Here is a 23,917-nt window from a genome sequence, read left to right on the forward strand (position 1 = left end):
CCTCATATTTATCCTATGTTGGAAGGACAACTTCAGGGGTCCTTCAGCTAGAAACCTAAGGGTTAATTCCATTTACAGTAATCCAGTCAACCAAGAGGGGTTGGAGGGATTGCCTAGCAACCAGTCAGAGTGGTATGATCCTTGCTGAGGTAATTCATGCTCTGATTGTTCTGAGGGAGGTATCCTTTGTATGCATTGCATTGTAGGACTGAATTACTATGAATTACTATGCTCTCTGTTTATATCTCCTTATAATGTGTGCTGCTTTTGTTCCGTTTGCCCAATACTGTTATGTGCTATTAGTTTCTTTTCTGTCTGGATTCCATCTGCACTACGATAAGCCTGCAACTTATGGGCGGGTTACATTCCGCAGATCCCGCCTAAGGCCAAAATTGTGTATAGTCAAAGCACACTGGATTGAACGGTGGGTGAGATTGCCAAAGTAATTTTGCCCAGAATCACGCTCCCTTTCTGCCTCCGTTTATTCATTCATTTTAAAGCTGAACGCGCACAAGTTAAATGCGTGTCAATTGCAGGCTTACTGTAGGGCACATCACACGATTGCTTGTATAGCAATATATTCAAGTCAAAATCCCTCATTAATATGCAACATTTGGCGGATGAAAGTAAGGACTCTTCCAGATGTACTCAGTGGTAGTTCTTGGTATCTGAGATGGCAGGTCCTGGTGAATTAGTGGTGGATTCAACATAATCTACTAGCATGGTTATCATATTGCAAGTCCCAACATTCATAGCTGCCAAGTTATCCCTTTTTTACAGGGATTTTCCCTTATGCTGAATAGGCTTCCTCGCGAGAAAAGGGAAAACTTGGCAGCTATGCCAACATTTATCCCTGAAACTTTCCAACACAGCCCTGAGATTACTTTTAGTGGTGGGCTTTCTCTCTAAGCACATACAATGTATAGTTTTCTCATCTGATCACAAGTGTCATGGCTTAGATGACACACCAATTAGGGAGATAAATAAGAAATGTATTGTATCTCTTTAACAGACGCATCATAAATAGCAACAGGAAACTAGGAGCTTGCATCATATTTGGATGAATCCCAGAACTAAGTGGGCTTCATCTGAGAGATTCAGGGCTTGTCTGAGCTGAGCTGAGATCTCTCCAGAGCTTCACAAAGCAAAGTGGAGGCTTCTGAAGTTATTCTGGGCAATTCAGTTGTTCAGAAAATTGTGCTGACAATGACATCTTTTCAAAAAGTGAAAGATTTGTTCACAAGCTTGCCATATAAGGAAAACACCAGGTTGGAGAGGGAGAGTTGTTTTGTGACTGACAAATGTAACTTCCAATCAGATCTCTCCAATTATAAAGCTTTAGGAATTGAACGTTGAAGTAATGCATCATCTTGTTCTTGTGTGTTCTGTGCTGTTCTATAAGCCCTTCCTTGAAAAATGCTGGATGTTCAAAGCATTCTGCCTCCGAGACACATGCCCACACATCCACTTCTGTCAAAACAGGTTTGTTCTTAACTTCCATTTTTGGTGCCAAATGAGCAGAGCACAAGTTTGAAGCTGTTGAACCCCCATTCATCTTAACTCTATAGTTCCAGAACATGCTTCTGAAATTCTTCAGGTTACTCTCATATGTGCACCTATACTATGCATGCCATTTTCATAATAAAAGGGTTCACCACAAAACCACCGAGAGGGAAGTGTGAATCTCTGTTTGTTATCCCCCCATCATCTTCAAAAGTTCTCAGCACAAAAAAAAGCCTGGAAAATTTTTGTCAGTATCTTGGCAGGTTTCTCATCTAGAAGCACATTATTTATGTATTCTGTTTTCACACAAATGGCCTGAACAATAGGGGTAATTAAGTTATATATATATATATATATATATATATATATATATATATATATATATTCCAAGACCACCTTTGTGGGGAAAACCCTTGCATCTATCTTTCTGAAATTTGGCAGAATTCATTTCCTTACAACATGCCTGCAAATTTAATCCAATTCTGCCATAATAAAATTAACAAGTTATATATTTAAAAGACTCTAAAGGTGTACAGCAAAGGATGGAGAAGCGTGGACCTATTTGTCTGTAATCTCTTCAGAAAGGGGCTAATATGCCTGAAAATGTCATCAAATTCCTTCAAAAGGAAAAAAAGGGTGTAATAGCCTTGTTAAAAACACCCTCATAAGAGTGAATAAGGGAAGGATGAAGCTTCATGTTCCTGAATTGGGATTTGGACCTGAACCAAACTAGTCATCCTCCAAAGTGCTTTGGCCTGCTCTGGGCTGTTTTTCTAAGTGACGTGGTGACATGGGCACAGGATATCAGAGACAATATTCCAGTGCACATGTGAGAATGTTTATAGATAAATTGGTGACACCTTTTCTTTAAATACGAATGTAAGTGAAAACTGTTATAAGACGCTCACCAGATGGTATGTTACTTCTGTATGGACAAGTAAAATTAACAATAATTATAATCCTGTGTTGGAAATGTCAGATGATGAATGGTTATTTTTTCCATATGTGGTGGGTTTGTTTATGGGGGGGGAGGGAGGGGAAAGCTCTGTGTCTTCATACTTAAATCGATAGCATTTAACTGAACTGAAGTCCTATGGTTACAGCAGGAAATATAGCTTGCCCTGTATTTTGAAGACAGCCAAAGATCCTGCCTGTAAACTGTTAATTAGATAAATGTGAGAATTTGCAAAAATAAATAAATCACCAGTTCTGTATGTGTCAAGGAAAAACAACAAAAATAACCTTCAAAAACCCAATTTATTCTCTATTTTTATATGTGAAGATTTGCTTCAAATTGAGTATATTATATCAGTTTGAACATTAAAAAGTGTTGAAAGGAAGAATGCATTTCAACATGTATTTGATAAGGCTAAATGCTCCTACCCATTAAGAAAGTTACAGAAGGCAGGGACCGCCCTTGGTAAATAGGAACAGTTGGAGCAATTCCTTATGTGTTGCTGCAGTGGAGAGGGTGGGGAGACACATAGCAAACTACCAGCTGGAACAACAACTGCACTGAACCTGAGCATTTCACCAGCATCCTTGTTGAAAGGAAGGAGGCTCCCCAAGGATGCTGAGCTGCTGGCTGGTGAAGCCCCTCTTGCACCAATAGTTACATTACAGGCAGGCACCAAGGATGGAATTCAACATCAGGATGGAAGTCATTTCCCCCATATGCATTTGTGTATGTTAGTTTCACCAAAATATACATGTTATGCACACTTTACCCCAGTACATGCATATTTGGATACATTACCTGTCTAGAAAAAGGTACTGCAAAATCAGTGCTTTGTGTTTTGAAATGTGATATGCATTCCCTTGTGCTGGGCTTTGCAAACTCTTGATTATGGGCCATGAACACCAGCAGTTGGAATCCTAGTTGGAATCCTATACATCAGTATGGCTTGGGGGTGAGGTAGGGAGTAGTTGTTGGGAATATCCATTAACAAATATAGGAATGTTTTCACTTATACTGTTTCTTTTATAGACCCAATGAGATGTTACACTTTCAATGGAGACAGGAACAACTCTGACCTTGTATAGGCTGCCAATGAAGCCCCATTTCTCCACTTGCAGCACCCCAAAGCCACCCAATTTCCCCAACCCACCCCCCCTTGTGCTAGTGTGGCCCACAGTTGCAAGAGTATCATTATACAAGTGAACATTTACTCCGCTTGCATACCGTTATGTTTTGCTTCTGAAAGAGGATCACCCCATCTTCCCAAGTTCCCATCTCAGAGATAGCATCATACTGCCAGGGATTTTTGCCTTTGTAAATTCAGAAAAATATGCTTTCACAGAAGAGTTTTCTACAGTTTCTATCTGTAGAAAGGCAGGAAATAATTTGTTGCAATAAATAATAAATAAGTTTTTATCTTTATTTAGTAACCAAAGATGGCTCATACACATTTTAATAAGTTTCTGAAGTGTAAGTAACTTGTCCATGGACCATTTCCATTCCCTTCTAACACAGAGAGAAATTGTTTCTTAATCTAAACAGTTTAAAGGCTAATTCACATGGTTCGCCAAACAGAAGTTTTGTATATGCGGTGCTGTATATGTTTTCCATAAAACGTAAAATGCAGTGTGCAGTGAGTGGAGGGCAGTTGGGGCATTGCCCGATGAAGTGCCATGCAGAATTCTTTAAAGACACCCCACCCCCAATCTCAAAGCCACACTATTTCTTAGTCCCACATCTCTTTCTATAATCTATTTGAATTTAGAGAGAGGTTCCTGGAGACATTTGTCAATCTCCGATTTTCTGGCCAATCCGCTTTCTATACCATTCAGTCAGTCTCAAACCCAAAGTATTTGCTGTGGCCGGGAGGTTGAACCCATTTATTTCCAGGCACAAAAGCCATGTGAAAATAAATTTGTATTGTAGCTACTGGCTCTTAGGCCTGGTTCTGCAGTTTCTCCCTCCCTCCCATTGTCATGAGGGCATTCCAGTAGGTCTGCCATCATAGTAGACCTACTAGCCAATGCATGTATTCTGAGCATGTTCAGAGTTTATTTCCTTTAAGGCCATACCTACTCACAGCTCTTGGCACATTCTAATAGGCAGGGGTTGTTTTCTGCTTTGAACAGATTTGCCCTTTTTGCTTCTGCCCTTTGCTTCTGCGAGAAGGAGAACACAACAATGGACACAGGGTGAATCTATCATCTTTCTATCTTTCTATCTATCTTTCTATCATCTATCATATTTTTGTGTGTATGAATGGAATGGGGGATTGGAAAGAGAAATGGTGGGTGGATTGTGCACATGTTTCAACTAGGGATGGATAGATCTGACAGTTATCTCGATTTCTCATTTTCCCAGTCTTCACTTTTCTCAATTTCTGCAGAAATTTGCAGAGTTTTTTAAAAAATCCTCATGAAAATTAATATTATCTCATAATAAATACATTTTTATGAAGTTTTGACTAATGTATACATTTTTTGCAGGAAATCTTAATGCATTTTAATGATATTTTCTTCAGTATATTCTTTTTATGCATGCTATCCCCTAAAATATGCATTTTTGTAAATATAGTTTAACAGGAAAAGTGTATTGCAAAATTGGGGTAAGTACAAATTTCAAAGGATGGCTGTGTTTTGGTTCTCCTTGCTTTAGAAAGTTCAAATTTGATAGGTTTGCTTTTAAATGCACATTGAATTTCAACGAACTCTGTATTAACCATTTCCCTATATTCACTAATCAAAAATCTGCAGCAGCTACTGGGCGGAGCCAGGCAGGTTGTTCTGAGACACATATATTTCCAGAAAACATTTGTCTGTCTGTCTGTCTGTCTGTCTGTCTGTCTGTCTGTCTGTCTGTCTGTCTCTCTCTCTCTCTCTCTCTGTGTGTGTGTGTATATGTATATGTGTATATATATATATATATATATATATATATATATATATATAGTCTTACAACAAGCCTTCTCCTGATTGCTGAAAGGAATAAAATGATCGTTTTCTTTCTAAATGTCTTGACTGAAGGGAGGAACTGAGATATGGGGGGAGAGAAGAGGACAACAAAACGGTACTGTGTGGTTAAAAACAACAGATCTGTTGAGGTGAGAACGTTTCCAAAGCTAGAACCCTACAAAGCCTCAAGACTAATTTCAATATACTGTGTTTGAGTGTCTTGGAAAAAGGAGATAATAGCTTTCACTTCGTTCCTTTGTAGGGAGGGGAAAGGGCAAGGGAGTACTATACTTACACTATTTTGAAATAATGTCATATGTGTGAGGTAGGGAGTGGGGCAATTCAATCCCTTTTGTTCCTGATTATGGCTTGGTAACCTGTTTTTTATTGCCTTCCCTTTTTGTGAGTTTGTCACTGAATTTCTAAAAGAAAAAGTTTTGCATCTAGGCCTGACCAAAAATATCACTGAGTGACTCTCTTTGTTGTTGTTTAGTCGTTTAGTCATGTCTGACTCTTTGTGACCCCATGGACAAGAGCACGCCAGGCACACCTGTCTTCCACTGCCTCCTGCAGTTTGTCCAACCATCTCGTCCTCTGTCGTCCCCTTCTCCTTGTGCCCTCAATCTTTCTCAACTTCAGGGTCTTTTCCAGGGAGTCTTCTCTTCTCATGAGGTGGCCAAAGTATTGAAGCCTCAGCTTCAGGATCTGTCCTTCCAGTGAGCACTCAGGGCTGATTTCCTTCAGAATGGATAGGTTTGATCTTCTTGCAGTCCATGGGACTCTCAAGAGTCTCCTCCAGCACCATAATTCAAAAGCACCGATTCTTCGGCGATCAGCCTTCTTTATGCTCCAGCTCTCACTTCCATACATCACTACTGGGAAAACCATAGCTTTAACTATATGGACCTTTGTAGGCAAGGTGATATCAATGCTTTTTAAGATGCTGTCTAGGTTTGTCATTGCTTTTCTCCCAAGAAGCAGGCGTCTTTTAATTTTGTGACTGCTGTCACCGTCTGCAGTGATCATGGAACCCAAGAAAGTAAAACCTCTCACTGCCTTCATTTCTTCCCCTTCTATTTGCCAGGAGGTGATGGGACCAGTGGCCATGATCTTATCCTTGCCCAAACCTTGAATACATTCTCCTTAATATCAAACATGAAGGTGAAAATCCGGGGCTGTCCCTGGAAAATAGGGACACTTGGAGGGTCTGTAACTACTGCAGCCCTGCCAAGTCAGAATGTCACCAGTTGCCACTGGTGCAAGTTTAATGTGCATGCACCTGCTCTTGTGTATTACCCCTTCTCCCCCTCCCCTTCTCCCCATGTCATTTGGACTCTGCCCTCCCTTCAAGGTTAAGGAGCATGATGTTTTCCCATCCTTAGAACAGCCATTTATGGTGAGATATACTGAGAAACAGTGACTTGCCCCAGGCTAGCCAGCCAGTCAACCAGCTTCATAACCGTGTATGGATTTTGAAATATACTCGGAGTCGAGAGTGATTTTCATGCTCTTTATTCAGCTCATAGTCATCAAGGAGAAGAAGAGAAGACTGGCTCTTTTCCCAAAACCATCTTCTTATATACATTATTTACACAATGGGCCTTGCGTGATTGGCTACTTCAGGGCTACACCTGTGGGCCAATCAGGTTGTGGAATGACTTCTGCCTGCAGCCTGATTGGCTGCTCCTACAGGCCAGTCAGGTTGCAGATTCACTTCTGCCAGCCGCCTGATTGGCTGCTCCTGCAGGCCAATCAGGTTGCGGATTCACTTCCACCTGGAGTTGGATTGGGTAGCTCCTGCGGACCAATCAGACTGCTCATTCTGAATCCTATTGTTCTAGTATTCAGCTCAGTACATAACAGATTTGAACCCATGTGTTCTCTCTACATATGACTGGACTGACTCACAGAAGTACTGGGAGGACCAGGCACTTCCTGTGTACACATATATGCCCAGGTTGGATAAGTGCTTGCCTCTTCTGACCATATACTGCATATGTAAACATGCAGCTCTGCCGTATCCCCATGTCTTGTGATTATCCCACTCAGCTGGTGCTTTAAACAGATTCCCTGCAGGCAACAACAACAACTGGAAACTAATTCAGAGTGAAGCAAATGCTTAGCGAGGAATAGTGGGTTGTGTAGGTGACACATGCCTGCCAATTAAATGGAAAGAGCCCCCTGCACAAGGCTCACAGACACCCCCTCTGCACCCCACCTTTTCACAAGTGTAGCGAGTTCCCTGGACTGGAAGCATCACTACAGTTGTTTGCTTTTGGAAGATCACCATTATTATTATATTAATGACATTCCTCTAGGAATGGAGAAAAGTGCTTTCTCCTAGTTTTATATTATTCTGCCCACTGGGTTCTGACCCTCCTCCTCCCATTCTGGAGGTTTCAAATGCAGCCACTGAATCTGATAAATGCTCAGGATTCTTTGGAGCTGAATTTTTAAAAATTAAGCTCCCCCTCTGCCAATCCCCCTACCACCAGCTTGCCTCTTCAACACATAGTGGGTACTTCTAAGAAATCTCTGACTGTGCATAATTTTCCTCTGTTATTTTCATCCTGACCTAGTTGCTCATAAACTGCTGTATTGGAAAGCACTATTCTGGTTTGTCTGATTTTAGACCTCCACAATTGTGTAGTTTTTGGCACCACTTGGGAGGGCACTTGAAGCTCTTCCGAATTGATTCAAATACAGCACATTTCCTACAGAAATGCACAGAGGGTTCTTTGAAATTTTCACTGCAGCCATGTCCAGTGCTTAAGAGGCTACCTGCTTATCACTTTGGCTAATGCACTTACCTGCAGTAATAAAGCCAAAGTAGAGAACAGGTGCAAAATGAACTAGGGATGCAACTGGGGCACTGGCAAATTCACAGGTACCATAGTACAGATCTCAGACTGCAAAGAATGTCTCACTCTTTCCATATGTGTTCCCTTGCAGCTGCCTTATTGATTCCTGCTTTGAAATGTACTTACACAGAAAAATTGCCTCCAGCGTGTGATGGAAACTTCAAAGTAATCTTGGAGACCTCAACATTTTTCCTGCAGTAGCTGCAACTATATTAGGGAGAACTTGTAATATTTGGACCACAGGTTAAGAACCACTGCTGCAGTCCAGTGACATGTGTCTGAAGGAGTGCCGCATCTAAAGTATTCAGCCGCGAGTTTTTCTCCAATATCAGGGAGGTGGGCCAAATAATGTGGCCTGCAGGCTGGAGGTCTTCTTCTTACAGAATGTACTGGTCTTGCCAGGCAGTGGTAGACCATCATTTTCAAATGTTCTTATCTGATGAGCCTGTTTCCATGTTTATGCTGTTGTTCCTTTTATGGGATTGTTTTGGTTTAATTGTAAGGTGTCCTGAGCAATTAAGGAGAGACCAGTTGCCTTTTTGTTTGCCCCACCAGGGAAACCCTCAGTTTATCTCTGAATTGGAACAATTGGCAATTGGTTTGCTGTTTGTTCTGATTAGTGCTGAAGAGCGGGTATTGGGGGGGGGGAGGCAGTGGGGCAAAGGCAAAACCACTTTCTAGGCACGGAACAAGTGTGGACAAGCCCAAGCCACAATTAGTTCATCAGGCTCCTGTGAAGGGAGAGACAGGAAGCAGAGGCCTTGGCTCAGATGGCCATAGCTGCCAAGTCTCCCGTTTTCCCCGGGAAATCCCTGTTTTTCCAGCTGTTCCTAGCTGAAAAAAACGGATTTTTTTGTTTTTTCCTGGTTTATTCTGGTGTGGTGGCCATTTTGGAACTGGGCGGAGCATGCTCAGAAGCGACTTTTGATGCTGCTCTGCCCAATTCCAAAATGGCTGCAGTGCGACTTCTGGTGCGGTGGCCATTTTGGAACTGGGCAAAGCAGCATCAAAAGTCACTTCTGAGCATGCTCCTCCCAGTTCCAAAATGGCGGCAGCGCTACTTCCGGTCTGCTACTTCCGCCCGGTCCCTTATTTCTCTGACAGCAACTTGGCAGGTATGCAGATGGCTCCTCTTTTTGCTGAACAGTTTCCATCCCAGCTAGTCATCCTAAGAAATCTGTAACTGTCAAAACTGATCTTGGAGTTTGTTTATGGTTTTCCTACATCTTCATCCCTTTTCCGTTAGTGTCACATTTTTTAGATTGGATGCCTGAAGGCAGGGACTTCCAATTTTTTAAATTGATTTGTAAATCACCTTTTCATCTGTAGAGCAGGACAACAGGGCTTTCAATAAACAAACAAAAACACAGTGTGGTTTAGGTTCCTCTAAACACCTTGGGAGCTTCCTGAACATGTAATGCTGCCTTAATTTTGGGTGCCAACATTTTACTTCCACACTGATCGGCACAGGATTGCCCAAGTTTATATTAGAGGGAGCGAGTGTGGACCTGCAACGAAATGTTGCCATGTAACCCAGACTCTAATAGGAACATTATAATCAGCTGGGATCAGAAGACTTGCAGTGCTATTTTGAGCTCAGATGTGGCTGGAGGGGGAAGAGAGATGCCTAGGGAGAAAAGGGGCAGCCCCCTGCGTACATAGAAAGAAATACTGTTGTTCTCATTTTGCTTCCAAACTAAGAGGAAATTTACTAGCCAAGTTTCATACTGAGAGGCAATGATGAGTAAACATGAATAAATACATGGTAATAACTAAAAAAATGAAAATGAAAATAAAAGATAGCAGCAATATTAATATGAACAGCTATATAAAACTCCTTTAGATAGAAAAAGTATTCAGCTGCTGGCCAAAAGAAAACAAGGCAATTTTTTCTATGAAGAAATTCTGAAGGGAGGCCAGCGGCTAAAGGGAAAACAATAGTGCAAAGTCCAGGGGCAGTCGCCAGGTGGGGGGAAGATGCCAGAAGGCCTCCCTTTTTGATCAGAGGAAAGGAAGACTTTCCAAGGCAATCTGTTTCCTAAAGTATTCAAAGTCCAGGCCATGGAAGTGATGACCTTGAACTAGCAGACCAGACGTAGGTGGATATTTGCTACGATTAGTTAAATTCACAAGTACCGTCTTCTCTGCACTTGTTACCTACTTAAGTTTCCTAAACCTTTTAGGAGCCACCACCAAAGTTTTACTAAGATGACCCAGGTGGCGCTGTGGTTAAACCACTGAGCCTAGGGCTTGCTGATCAGAAGGTCGGCGGTTCGAATCCCTGTGACGGGGTGAGCTCCCGTTGCTTGGTCCCAGCTCCTGCCAACCTAGCAGTTCGAAAACACGTCAAAATGCAAGTAGATAAATAGGAACCGCTACAGCGGGAAGGTAAACGGCGTTTCCATGTGCTGCTCTGGTTTGCCAGAAGCAGCTTTGTCATGCTGGCCACATGACCTGGAAGCTATACGCCGGCTCCCTCGGCCAATAATGCGAGATGAGCGTGCAACCCCAGAATCGGTCACGACTGGACCTAATGGTCAGGGGTCCCTTTACCTTTACTAAGGCTGCTACAAAATGCCTTGCACCAATTCACAACCCCATTCAGAGGTGGTGCATTGCGAGAGCTCATTTTGCCAATTTTCCAGGGGTGCGCTGTGCAAATAAAATCCAAATTCTTACAGGGAGAGGGATGTGTTTTTCATTTTTGCCCAGCATTAAAAACCTGCCTATTCACACTGGCTTGGGGTTCAAAATGTGGACTAGGGCCTCACTGCTGACATTGTGTTATCATTTATGCCCTACTGTTTTTGCTGTTTCATTATAATTGATTGCTTTTAATTATATTGACTGTGTTACATTTTATCATGTTGTGCACTGTGCGAATGAAATGAAGGTATCTAAATAAATATATAATGCCCTGATGCAATATGGCAAGGCAACTTCTTCTTGTCCAACCCCCCCCCTTTGTCTGTGGGTGGCAGGAGCAACATACTAGGCAGCTAGCCATCTGGGCAATATTGGCGGCGATGGCTGCTGGCTGGCTGGCCTGCTTCCCAGTTAACCTGCTCGAAGGAAGTTCTACACCAGGCATCCCCAAACTGTGGCCCTCCAGATGTTTTGGCCTACAACTCCCATGATCCCTAGCTAACAGGAGCAGTGGTCAGGGATGATGGGAACTGGAGGGCCGAAGTTTGGGGATGCCTGTTCTACACAGAGCATCCTTAGAGCTCTCTAGAGGTCATCACCAGTGCCCAGGGCCAGGCCAAGATGTTTTGGCACCTGAGGTGAATCACAAAATGGTGTTCCCCTCCCTGCCACGGACTAAGGGACTGAAATATACTCGGAGTCAAGAGTGAATTTCATGCTCTTTATTCAGCTCATAATCATCAAGGAGGAGAAGAGAAGACGAATGGCTCTTTTCCCCAAACCATCTGCTTATATACATTATTTACACAATGGGCCTTGCGTGATTGGCTACTTCAGGGCTACACCTGTGGGCCAATTATATTATGGATTGACTTCTGCCTGCAGCCTGATTGGCTGCTCCTACAGGCCAATCAGGTAGCAGATTCACTTCTGCCAGCCGCCTGATTGGCTGCTCCAGCAGGCCAATCAGGTTGCGGATTCACTTCCACCTGGAGTTGGATTGGGTAGCTCCCGCTGATTCTGAATCCTATTGTTCTAGAATTCAGCTCAGTACATAACACCCCTCCCCTCTAAGTTCCAGTCCTGCCCGGGAAGTTGCATTCGTAGTCCCCAAGGTCTGCTGGCCGCCTCCGTGTGCGTTGTGGCCTGGGGTGTTCCTTGGTCAGGGGTTCTGGTTCTGGCTCGTGTTCTGAGGCTGCTGGCTGTGCCAGGGCTGTCTGGTCTGGCGCCACTGAACCACTAGGTTGTAGCTCTGGTTCCGGTGTCCTTCCAGCCTCGGGGCGCCCCTCTGTGCCTACTGCTTCTGCTTCCCCTGCCCACCCCTCTCGCTCTACAGGCCTCACTGCCCTGCTGTCCCCTTGGGACCCCTCTGTCCCGCTCTCCTCCCGGGTTCCTCCTGGGAATCGTCGTCGTAGCTGGTCGCAGTGGCGGCGCCAACATTGCCCCCCTTCCGTTAGTACCTCGTACGACACGGGACCGGTCACCTTGGTGACTGTGGCGGGTACCCATGCTGGGCCTGCCCCAAAATTCTTTGCATACACTGGGTCCTGGGCCACAAATGTCCGGGGGTTCCTGCCTTTCCCCACCACTACCTCATCCTGAGCTCTGTCGGGGTGAAGTCGGTCCAGTCTAGTTGCAAGGCGCCGGCCCATTAGTAATTCAGCTGGGCTCCGGCCCGTCGTTGTGCTTGGGGTGCTGTGCTGTGCTAGAAGAAATGCGGCAAGGCGGTATTCCCAGTCCCCTTGTGTCATGCGGCGGAGGCTGTCCTTGGTGGTCCGCACCATGCGCTCCGCTTGGCCATTGGTGGCAGGGTGGAATGGTGCTGAGCGGATGTGGCGGATGGCGTTCTGCGCTGTGAAGGTCTGGAACTCCTCTGACGTGAATGCGGTTCCATTGTCCGAGACGAGGGTGTCAGGGAGCCCGTGGGTCGCAAACAGCTTACGTAGTACCCGGATGGCTGCCGCCGTAGAAGTGGATGGTACCAGTGCAACCTCCAGCCATTTGGTGTAGGAATCCACCACTATGAAGAATGTTTTTCCCTGGAAGGGGCCAGCGAAGTCCACGTGCAAGCGTGACCATGGATGTCGGGCGGACTCCCAGGGCTGGACTGGGGCCCTTGGGGGATCCGGGCGGGATTCTTGGCAGGTCTGGCAGTGTTGGACCCAGGCCTCTATCTCTCTGTCAATCCCCGGCCACCACACATAACTCCTGGCAAGGGCCTTCATCCTCACTACCCCTGGGTGTGTCTCGTGTAGGGCTGTGAGGACCCTTTTGTGGAGGGGCTGGGGAACAACAACCCTGCTTCCCCATAACAGGCACCCCTTGTGGGCCGACAGTTCATGTTTGCGGTTTGTGTAGCCAGCGAATTCTGGCCCGGGGCTGCTGCTGGGCCATCCTCGCCACACCCAGTCCAGGACCCGGGAGATGACCCTATCTTTTGTGGAATGGTGCGCAACTTCTTGTGCCTGAATGGGTCGGTCGGGAAGCAGCTCCAGGGTCATAACCTCTTGCGCAGGCGCTGGGTCTGGGCCTGTTTCTGGTAGTGGTAGCCTGCTGAGGGCGTCTGCGTGGCCCATCGCCTTCCCAGGGCGGTGGATTCGTGCATACTGGTAGCCGGCAAGGAAAATTGACCACCTGAGGACACGTGGAGACAACACTTGGGGGGTCTGCTTCTCAGGGGCAAACAGGCCAAGCAACGGCTTGTGGTCAGTCACTATGGTAAAGGGCCGCCCGTACAAGAAATCATGGAATTTTTTTACGCCCTTCACGATTGCCAGACCCTCCTTGTCAATCTGTGAGTAGTTTCGTTCGGCTGCAGCAAGCGTCTGGGAGAAGTATGCCACCGGCACCTCTCTTCCATCCGGGAGTTGGTGTCCCAGGACAGCGCCGATGCCATAGGGAGAGGCGTCGCATGCCAGCACCACTGGCAGCCTCTCGTCGAAGTGTGCTAAGACCGAGTTCGAGACGAGCAAGTCCTTGACTGCCTGGAATGCGGCCCTTTGTCGCTGGCCCCACACCCAAGGGGCCCTTTTATCTAGGAGTCTGTGTAGGGGCTCCGCTACCGCTGCCTTATGGGGAAGGAAGGCATGGTAAAAGTTCAATAGTCCCAAGAATGACTGAAGTTCGGGCTTGCTCTTGGGCGCTGGGGCCTCACAAATGGCCCGTACCTTGTCACCGGTTGGATGGACCCCTTCTGCGTCCACCTTAAATCCCAGAAAGTCCACCTGCGGCACTCCCAGTAAACACTTTTCCCGCTTCACCTTGAGGCCCGCCGTCTGGAAACGGTGCAGGACGGAGCGGAGGCGGTCCTCAAATTCCTCTGGTGTGGGCCCGGCGATCAGTACATCATCGAAGAAGGGGGTGACGCCAGGAATCCCTTTAAGGAGAGAGTCCATTAGATTCTGGAATATGCCTGGTGCCACGCTAACGCCAAATTGCAGCCGCTTAACTCTGAATGCCCCTCTGTGCGTCACAATCGTCTGAGCCTCTGCTGTGGCTTCGTCCACAGGCAACTGTTGATACGCTTGGGCCAAGTCCAGTTTGCCAAAGATTTTTGACCCAGCCAGGGTGGCGAGGACATGGCTGACCACTGGCACTGGGTATGCATGGGCCGTGAGAGCCTTGTTTATGGTGCATTTGTAGTCTGCACAGATGCGGACCGAACCGTTAGGCTTGACGGGTGTGACAATTGGAGTTTCCCAGGGGGCGTTGGGCACCGGCTCCAGCACTCCTTGCTCCACGAGCCGGTCCAATTCCTCGTCTATGCGGGGTTTCAGGGCGAACGGGACCCGGCGGGCCTTGTGCCTGATGGGTCGTACAGCGGGGTCCAGCTGTAGGGCAATGGGGGGTCCTGTATATCGTCCCAATGCCCCATCGAAAACCCCTGGAAACTCTTTGCATATGGCGTCCACGTCCACTTGTAAGCTAGTGCGGTTCACCCCGGTAACGGCTAGCCCCAGAGGTCCAAACCATGCCAGTCCCAGTAAGCTAACGTAGGGGCCCTTAACTACCAGCAAGTCCAATTGTTGCTTTCGCCCTCGATATTGCACCCTGAAGGTCCCCACCCCCATAGTAGGGACCTTACGTTTCTGGAAGTCCCGGAGGGTGAATGGGGCCGGCCTTAGTTTGGGACCCCCATTAGGGCACAGTTCCCTTAATGTTCGGGCCGAGATTATGGATAGAGTTGAACCCGTGTCCAGCTCCATGCGGCATGGGGCTCCCTCTATCTGTACCTCTATATAAATTTTCTCTGTGCTGGGATGGGGCAACTGGAATACCTGGTAGTCCGTGATCTCCGTCGAGTTGCCTTGGTGCATGGTGCCGTGTGACCTGGGGCTCCTGGGTCGGTCATCTGATGCTTGTCGACGGGTGAGTCGAGCCCGACACACCCGGGCGATGTGTCCCAATTTTCTGCACTGCCTGCACTCTGCGTTGCGGAAACGACAGGTCCTCCTCTCGTGGTTCTCCCCGCAGCTTGCACAGTTCCCTCCTTCTCGTCGAGGCTGCTGTGGTGTGTGTGCTGCTTGAGTGCGCCGCTGTACTCGGTGTACTTCCTCCCTGTCAGATTCGGATTCGTCGGTGAGGTCTTCGTGGTAGACCCTCGGTTGGGATGGCGGGGCCGGTCGTGCCTCTTGCGTTGACCTCTCGGCGGCTTCGGTTGCCAGGGCTTCCTCCAGAGCAATCTGGAACGTGAGGTCTTTTTTGGCGTAGAGGCGTCGTTGCAACATCTCGTCCCTCAGGCCACCGACGAGGCGGTCACGAAGCATGTTCTCCAATTCTGAGAAGTTGCATAACCGGGCGGCTTGGCGGAGGGAGGTCACAAACCCAGTTATGGTTTCCCCCGGGGCTTGCCGCTTTGCGTAGAAGGCATTTCGGCAAGCTACCACCGAGGGCTGTGGTGAAAAGTGCTCCTTCAGCCGTTCCATTATTGTTTTGTAAGAGACGGTAGCGACATCTCTAGGTGCAAGGAGAGCCCGGGCGATTTCAAACGTCTCCTCTCCACAGACGCTGAAGAATGTCGCCCTCTTCATGGCATCGTTGGTGACTTCTTTCGCTTGCAGGAGGAAGTTGAAACGGGCGGCGTACCCTTCCCAGTCTCCTGATGCTGGTTTGAATGGCGAGAAGCTGCTGTCGGTTGCCATTCTGGGTTCCTTGGGTCCTGGAGCTGAAGCCTGGATGCACGGTGCGATGCAGCGGTGCAGCAGGTGGCGGTGCTGCGGTGCAGTGCGTGGTGGCGGTCAGCTCAGCAGGATCCCACCTTCGTCGCCAGTGAAATATACTCGGAGTCAAGAGTGAATTTCATGCTCTTTATTCAGCTCATAATCATCAAGGAGGAGAAGAGAAGACGAATGGCTCTTTTCCCCAAACCATCTGCTTATATACATTATTTACACAATGGGCCTTGCGTGATTGGCTACTTCAGGGCTACACCTGTGGGCCAATTATATTATGGATTGACTTCTGCCTGCAGCCTGATTGGCTGCTCCTACAGGCCAATCAGGTAGCAGATTCACTTCTGCCAGCCGCCTGATTGGCTGCTCCAGCAGGCCAATCAGGTTGCGGATTCACTTCCACCTGGAGTTGGATTGGGTAGCTCCCGCTGATTCTGAATCCTATTGTTCTAGGATTCAGCTCAGTACATAACAGGGACTAAGTATCAAGCGGGAATAAATATCTACATTAGAATCTACTGCCCTGTAATGCATTGCTTCCACAGACAAACAAGGAAGGGGGAACAGGCAAGTCTGTTTTGACATGTTGCATTCAGTTAAAAAACAACAACAACTCCAGTGCTGCAGACTTCCCTTCCTCTTAAAACCACCCAGAAAGGTTGCTCCCTCCTAGCTAGACCCTCAAAATCATGAAGGAAGAAGAATTTGCTGCCTCCTCTCCTGATTCAGCAGATCAGCTGGGTAATAGAGGTTGCTGAAGTCTTGGCGACTGGCAATGTTCTTATCAGGTTGCTCATCAGCCAAAGCTAGTAAACAATTCTCCTGGCCATGCCCAGGAATCAATAGCAATCAATGTAATTAAATGAATGTATTAATAAATAAATAAAACCAAGGGACTAAAAGGATAATGTTCTCTATAGATGTAACAAGACTCTTCGAATTTGATTGTAATTTGCAGCCTGACCCCTTATTTTGGCCCGATCAACTTCTGTTAATGTCCCCTTCAACCAGCATTGACAGGGTGAGATTCTAGATCTAGAGTGAGTGGTTGGCACTTGTCTAACCCGAAGAAACTGTTGGTCTGCACACAGTGAAATTCTTAATACAGCTAGCTTCATTTCTACATAGTTTCTCTGTTACAAGAAAGAGAAGTTACAGCATGTTCATACTCACTCAGGCATGGGCATTTAGCATCTCAGCATGTCAACATTTTCATGTCTCAGTATCTCTGGGGATGCGCCCATCTCTTTTGCTGGCATTTGAGAAGAGGGTACCTGTCCTAGTCTTAGCTTGCTTCTTTTATCGAGTATTTCCTTCTACAGTATGAGCTAAAGATGGTACTGACCTTTACTAAAAACAGGTGTGCCTGCATCCCAATGTGGAAAAGCCCAGAATGCAATTTCATCTCCTGACATACTACATTGCCTAGCTGACCACCTGGATTTCAAAAATAGGCAGGGATTTGCATAATTTCCTATCAACATTAGATCACTGAATAACCTTTTCTTCTCTTTGGCCAAAACATCCTCCCTGTTCTCATGTTTAAACCCAAAGATTAACCACAAGAGTTGGCCAAACATGTCAAGAGAACATGTTCTTGCCTGAAATGTCAAGTTCCACTTTCCTTGCTCCATTCACCTTTCACCTCTAAACCTTATCTTGAGCTACTTGAACAAAGTATATATTTTCAAGCAAATGGGAAGCCAGTCCTTATGGATTCTAGTCAGCACATCCCAAATTCCTGCACTAGGGAAATGGAAGGTTTGCTAGAAAAAGCAGAGTTTGTCCTGATAAAGCCAAAATGAGATAATCTTGTTCCAGAACTAACGTGTTCACCACGGGTAACCTTTGTACCCATTTTGCCATCTGTACCCATTTTGCTCAGAATTGGTTAATACACTAAACTGCTTATTTGAGTATTCTTATTCCTCCCACCCCCTACCCCTCAGAATTTGACTTTATTCCAACATTCAGGAAAACCAGCTAACAGAATAAAGTATCCTACTTGCCAGAACCACCCAATTAAAAGGGGGGTGGCAGTTAAATTTGCATAAATCTACATAGAATTAAGCCAACTGGCACAATAGCTCAATGGCTGCCAGTAAGATGAAGGTTCCCTCTTCTGCCTACAGACACTTTCTGGGGGGCCCAGATGGCATCGCGTCTGTCAGCCTGTTGGTTTCAGGGACTGGCCAGCTGCCAGCACTACGCCTCCAGTCTAAAACTGCAAGGCAAGGATCCCTTTCCAGCCAGCACAACCAAGTCATTCCACACAAGTCTTCTACCTACCAGTGACTCCCTGCCAGTTCCCGACTCATGAGAGAAATGGCATCATCATGACAAAATTGCTGTCCTCTGAAAGCAGGGGCACTTGCAAAGTCTGAGCTTTTGTTGAGACCTCTGTTACGAAATATGGGCTCTAGATAAAAGTAAAGGTAAAGGGACCCCTGACCATTAGGTCCAGCGCTCATCTCGCATTATTGGCCGTGGGAGCTGGTGTATTGCTTCCAGGTCATGTGGCCAGCATGACTAAGCTGCTTCTGGCAAACCAGAGCAGCACACAGAAATGCTGTTTACCTTCCTGCTGTAGCAGTACCTATTTATCTACTTGCACTTTGATGTGCTTTCGAACTGCTAGGTGGGCAGGAGCAGGGACCGAACAATGGGAGCTCACCCTGTCGCGGGGATTCGAACCGCCAACCTTCTGATTGGCAAGCCCTAGACTCTGTGGTTTAACCCACAGCGCCACTCATGTCCCGGGGTCTAGATAGCTGGGCAGAAAAAAAGTAATGGTCATAGCATTGCTCCCCATGACAGGGAGCTGTCCATTGACTGGGCAGTCACAAGTTTGTGGCTCGTGAGTGTGGTGGGAATGACACACACTGGCCAACAGTGTTGGGTGAAATTAGGCTGCAACTTGGTTTTGGGGTTGGCATGACAACTCAATACTTCATTCCAATCAGCATAGTACCCAGTATGGGACTCTGGTGTGGGGCAGAGCAAGCCTGTAGGTTGAGCTGGGATCTTCTGGGATGAGGACCAATATTTTCCCCTCCTGTTTTTATGAACTGAACTGTTAAAAAGGGGGGGGGGGATCCAGTGCTGCTATGGCACCACCCCCACCAGAATCTGACGCAGGGGTGCCAACTTGAATAAAATATTATGGGGTCCAGGTAAGCCCTGCTCTGCATAATTGATCACATGACACACCATTTGAATGGGAATGCCCACCAGCTTTGTGGGGGACCAGCCCCTAGTTGGCTCCTATGATTTGCTGCATGGGGTGGCCACCTCACTCTGCCTTATAGAAGGGATGGCCCTGCTTGCTACACCACAATGGAGAATTCATAATGAATTGATTCCACATTGTGAACAAGCCCAGCTATTTGATAATTTGAAAACCTAAAGAGAAATTCAAATGAGGAGAAATTTTAAGCCATTCCTAGTGCTGGGGTGGAAACTCAGGACTAGGGGCTATATTGATGCAATGTCCAGTGCTACGGTTTAAGGTCAAAAGGGAGAGTACACAGAGGTAATTTTGTCTTGTATTTGAATGATTCTCAAAATGAGTGCTCGAGCTTTGAATGTCTAAGGCTAAATGACTGTACTGTAAGAAGAACCTTGAGTTCCTCTTGCATGTCAAATCAAATGTCCCCAAATGTTAGATACGGCACGAAACATTTTGATACATGAGATAGGAAATCCAAATGATACTGCCTTTTGCACTGGTTAATTGTTGTATAGTCATTTAGTCGGGGATGCAATTCCCTTGGAAGTTCTCCTATGGAAGCCTTAGTAAAACAAACAGGAGCTCACAGTAAACCTGGGTCAGAATTGCCTGTCTTTCATTCTGGAAAGAATTTGCTTGCCATTAAAGGCATAAAAAAAATCTACCATCATCTCACACTACCTTATAGAAGGGCTCTGTCTCTCCCTTAGGAATAAAAATAAGTCAGAAAAGTGTAATCCATGTACATAAATCACTGCACCCAGACAGGGCAGTTCCTGTAGAGAGTGCATAACAAAAGCATATGGGCTTTTCTGATGTCACAGCATTAACACATCCCTTAATAAAGAGTAAGAGTAAGAATGATACAACAGTGTTTTCAGCATAAACACAATTGGCAAAGAAGCAAAGTGTCGTATATGGAAAATATCCAGAATGGATCAAATTTCGGGGGGCATCACTGACAGGATGCAATGTTAAATCTGTAAATAAAGCAAATGGGTGATGGTGGGGTTCCTGTACCTTAACAGCTGGATAATAGGCAGAGGTTCATCAGGTTAAGCCTTTTCTGCTATGGAAATACAATTATGGGGAAAGCTTTGCTGTGACTGTAGTCTTTCTCTCATTTTATGTTACGTCATTCTCCCATGGCAGTCATTATGTAAGAAGTCATTATGTAATTGGCACTAACAGCAGTCTCTTAAACTTTGAAGTCTGCCCAGGGGTCCAAAAAGGATGGCAGGCGAGCTGACCTCAGACTTACAGCCAAGAGCAGGCCTGCACCCTTTCAGGAAAATCCTGAAGGTTTCCTCGCTGATTCTGGGTGAGTCAAATGGCAGCAATTCCAGAGGGATGCCGCTGCCACAAAATGAGCCATCTGGGCAAGTATTGCAGGCAAAGAAAATGCTGGGTGATCTGGCATCTGACAGCTTGACTTCGATCCTGTCACAACTACTGCCTTTAAAGGCAAGATGCAGGCATGTAAATGTGACAAGGAAGCACAGGGAGAAACAGAACACTTGAACTTCTAAAAGGCTTTATTGCATTGCGTTGAAAAGCAAATGGTTCTTGTTCAAACTGCAAAGTTTGTTCTGGGAACAGATGTGCCAGAGAGAAGGCAAAAGACCCCCAAATGCAGAGATTTAGCCACAGATGCCATCAGAACAGCTGTAAAGTCTCCTGACATCAATTCTAGGGCACAGTGTGGTGTGTTTGCTCATATATATATGAATGTGTGACAAAGCTCTACAGGCCATCTTGTCACATTCCTATGTGGATATATGAAACTGCCTTCAACTGAAGCCCTGCATGTGTTGAGGAAAGTATGAAAGTGCCCTGGGCTTTATTCCCTGGCAGGGCAGGCAACTCTGACCCAGCAGGGCTTTCCATACATGTAACTTGAAGAAATTACTTCTGTTGCATCATAAATACCCTGGGTGTTTCTTAATCACCCATAGTTGTGTATGTGAGGTTAGTTTTTAATCACACATACCAGTTAGAGCAGGCATGTCAAACATGCGGCCCTCCAGATGTTTTGGCCTACAACTCCCATGATCCCTAGCTAGCAGGACCAGTAGTTGGGGAAGATGGGAATTGTAGTCCAAAACATCTGGAGGGCCGCAGGTTTGACATGCCTGAGTTAGAGCAGCGTTTCCCAACCTTGGACCGCCAGCTGTTTTTGGACTACAACTCCCATCATCCCTAGCTAGAAAGACCAGTGGTTGGGAATGATGGGAATTGTAGTCCGAAAACAGCTGGCAGCCCAAGGTTGGGAAACACTGAGTTAGAGGATCAGGAGATTACTTTCACATTATAGTTCATCAGCCAAGGTTCAGGTGATGTGGTTGTTGATAAATCAGTGATAAATCAGTGATGTGGTATGGGGTGAATGAACCAGGAAGAGAAGAGAAGAGAAGAGAAGAGAAGAGAAGAGAAGAGAAGAGAAGAGAAGAGAAGAGAAGAGAAGAGAAGCGAAGCATAGGAGTTTAGTGAAATTATCAGCCATGCTGGCTGTTGGTAATGAGTAGATTTTACACATGTTTTGACTGTACAATTCTCCCTGGGAGCAACAGAAAACCATTGGGACTTTCAGGCTCACTTGTTCTATGTTCATGCAAAGCACCCAGCACCAAGGAGCCTTATGTGCTAGCCACTTGGCCACTCAGGCTGTGGGCAGCTGGAAGCACACTTTTCATTGCCACCCACCCCACCCCCCGTATTAGGGGAAAGTGAGAATGTCAAGGGCACTTCCAGATAGCCACTATTCTGGGGTGGGATACAGTCACATACCGGCAAATCCAGCTTGGGCAACTAAAATTGATTTGGTGTTCTTCTGCCTCCCCCTCTCCTCCCCAGAATCTGAATTTTTTTGTGACAAGGAAGCGATAGGAAAAGACACTGGGAAGTGTGGGATAACATTTGTTTGATGCATCATCATCCATCCTCCCCGTAATCAAATCAGGATTAACACCCAATACACTTGTCAGCTGGAAGTGACCAAAATCAATTTTAATCGTGCAACCTGAATTTGCTAGTATGTGATTGAATCCCACCTGAAAATGTGCCTGACTCGCTCATGTCCCTCCAGCATCAGTCACCAGCTGACAGTGGCTCCTTTCCTGTTCCTTTCTGAGACTGCACACGCACTGTGTACAGTTTGTAGCACAAAAATGTCATTTCCCTCTATTTGGTATTGTTCATGCTCATCCTCAACATGCTTCTTTCAATCTAGATTGATTCTAGATCCTGCCACCCGCAAGGGCAGGTGTTGTTCCTTGATACACATTTGAATACCTTCCCCTTGGTTAGGTTTTCCACGCTTTGCACATGCCCCAGATGACTCGATAAGGAAGTGGTGATTGTGATCTTGGTGTACACCTGCCTACAACATCATTGGCTGTGGCTGGGACTGCATTGGCTATACCTGTTTTCATTTGCTTTCAAATGTACACAGTGCAAGGAAATGCGGAATCCATCTGCAATGAGCTTTGGGAATGAAACCAGAAGTGCAGGAGCAAAAAATTATGCAATAGTTCTAGACGGAGGCCTTGCCCACACTTCCACTTGTCCCATCCCTAGGAACAACAGATCTGAGAGTCTTTCCAGCATTCCCACACCTTCTAGGCATGGGTCTGAGTCATTTTGTCTTTACCCTGGAAAACCTGCTCTTTAGTGATAAATCAGAACAAATCTGCAGAATCTGCAGAAAAATTTGATTGCTGCTTGTTCCAGTTCAGAGCTAAAGATCAGCTTTCCCCGGGGGAAAGCAGTGGGGCAAATGGACGTATGGATAAGCCCTGTGTGTGGACTAGTAGGAAAAGCAAGTATTCAGTCTCCATTGATTCTAGAGTAAAGTGCCATATGCTTGACAATGAAAATGTCCCAGCAAAAGGGCAATTGGGCCCGTGTATGCCTTTCTGGCTGTCTTGGAAGAGCTAAGAGAGATGCTCATCAACACCTTCCTTGTTGGTGCAGGTGTTGCACTGGTACTGCTAAATGCCGGATCCTGCTGCTTGCTTTGGAAAGGGTTGTAAGAAGGCAGGGAGAGCAGCCTCAGTATGTTGTGTCTTTGCAAAAGGTCTGTGAGATCCCCCTCTTCTCTCCTGTCACTTCACTTTAATGGCACCAGGAGGCTTAGTTAACTGCTTCAGTGGCCTGTGAACGTATTCACAGTGCTGTGTTGTGTGTGTGTAAGTGTGAGAAGTTCCTTGTTTGTCCTGAATATACAGTCCATTCATTTCATTGGGCAGCCATAAGTTCTAGTACCGTGTTTCTCATATTTTAAGGCATCCCCCCAAAATAAGCCATGACAGGATTTCAAAGGGTTCGTGAAAAATAAGACATACCCCGAAAATAAGCACTATTGCAAAGCCCCGACCGAGCGAGAGGCGAAGCCGCGGGACCCAGCAGGAGCTCCCTGCCTGCTTCCCCGAGCCGTAGCGCATCGAGGGACAGAGCCAAAGATCGGCGGGCGCTCCTTGCTGGGCTTGACAAGCCCGGGAAACAGCGCCCGCCGATCTTCGGACCTGTGCTGTGTGACAGGCGGGGGTGGGGGGGAAGCGGAGATCGTTCTCCGCTCTCCCCCCACCCCCGCCTGTCAC

Source organism: Zootoca vivipara, chromosome 8 (assembly GCF_965207765.1).
Source record: "Zootoca vivipara chromosome 8, rZooViv2.hap1.1, whole genome shotgun sequence".
NCBI classification, from domain to species: Eukaryota; Metazoa; Chordata; class Lepidosauria; order Squamata; family Lacertidae; genus Zootoca; species Zootoca vivipara.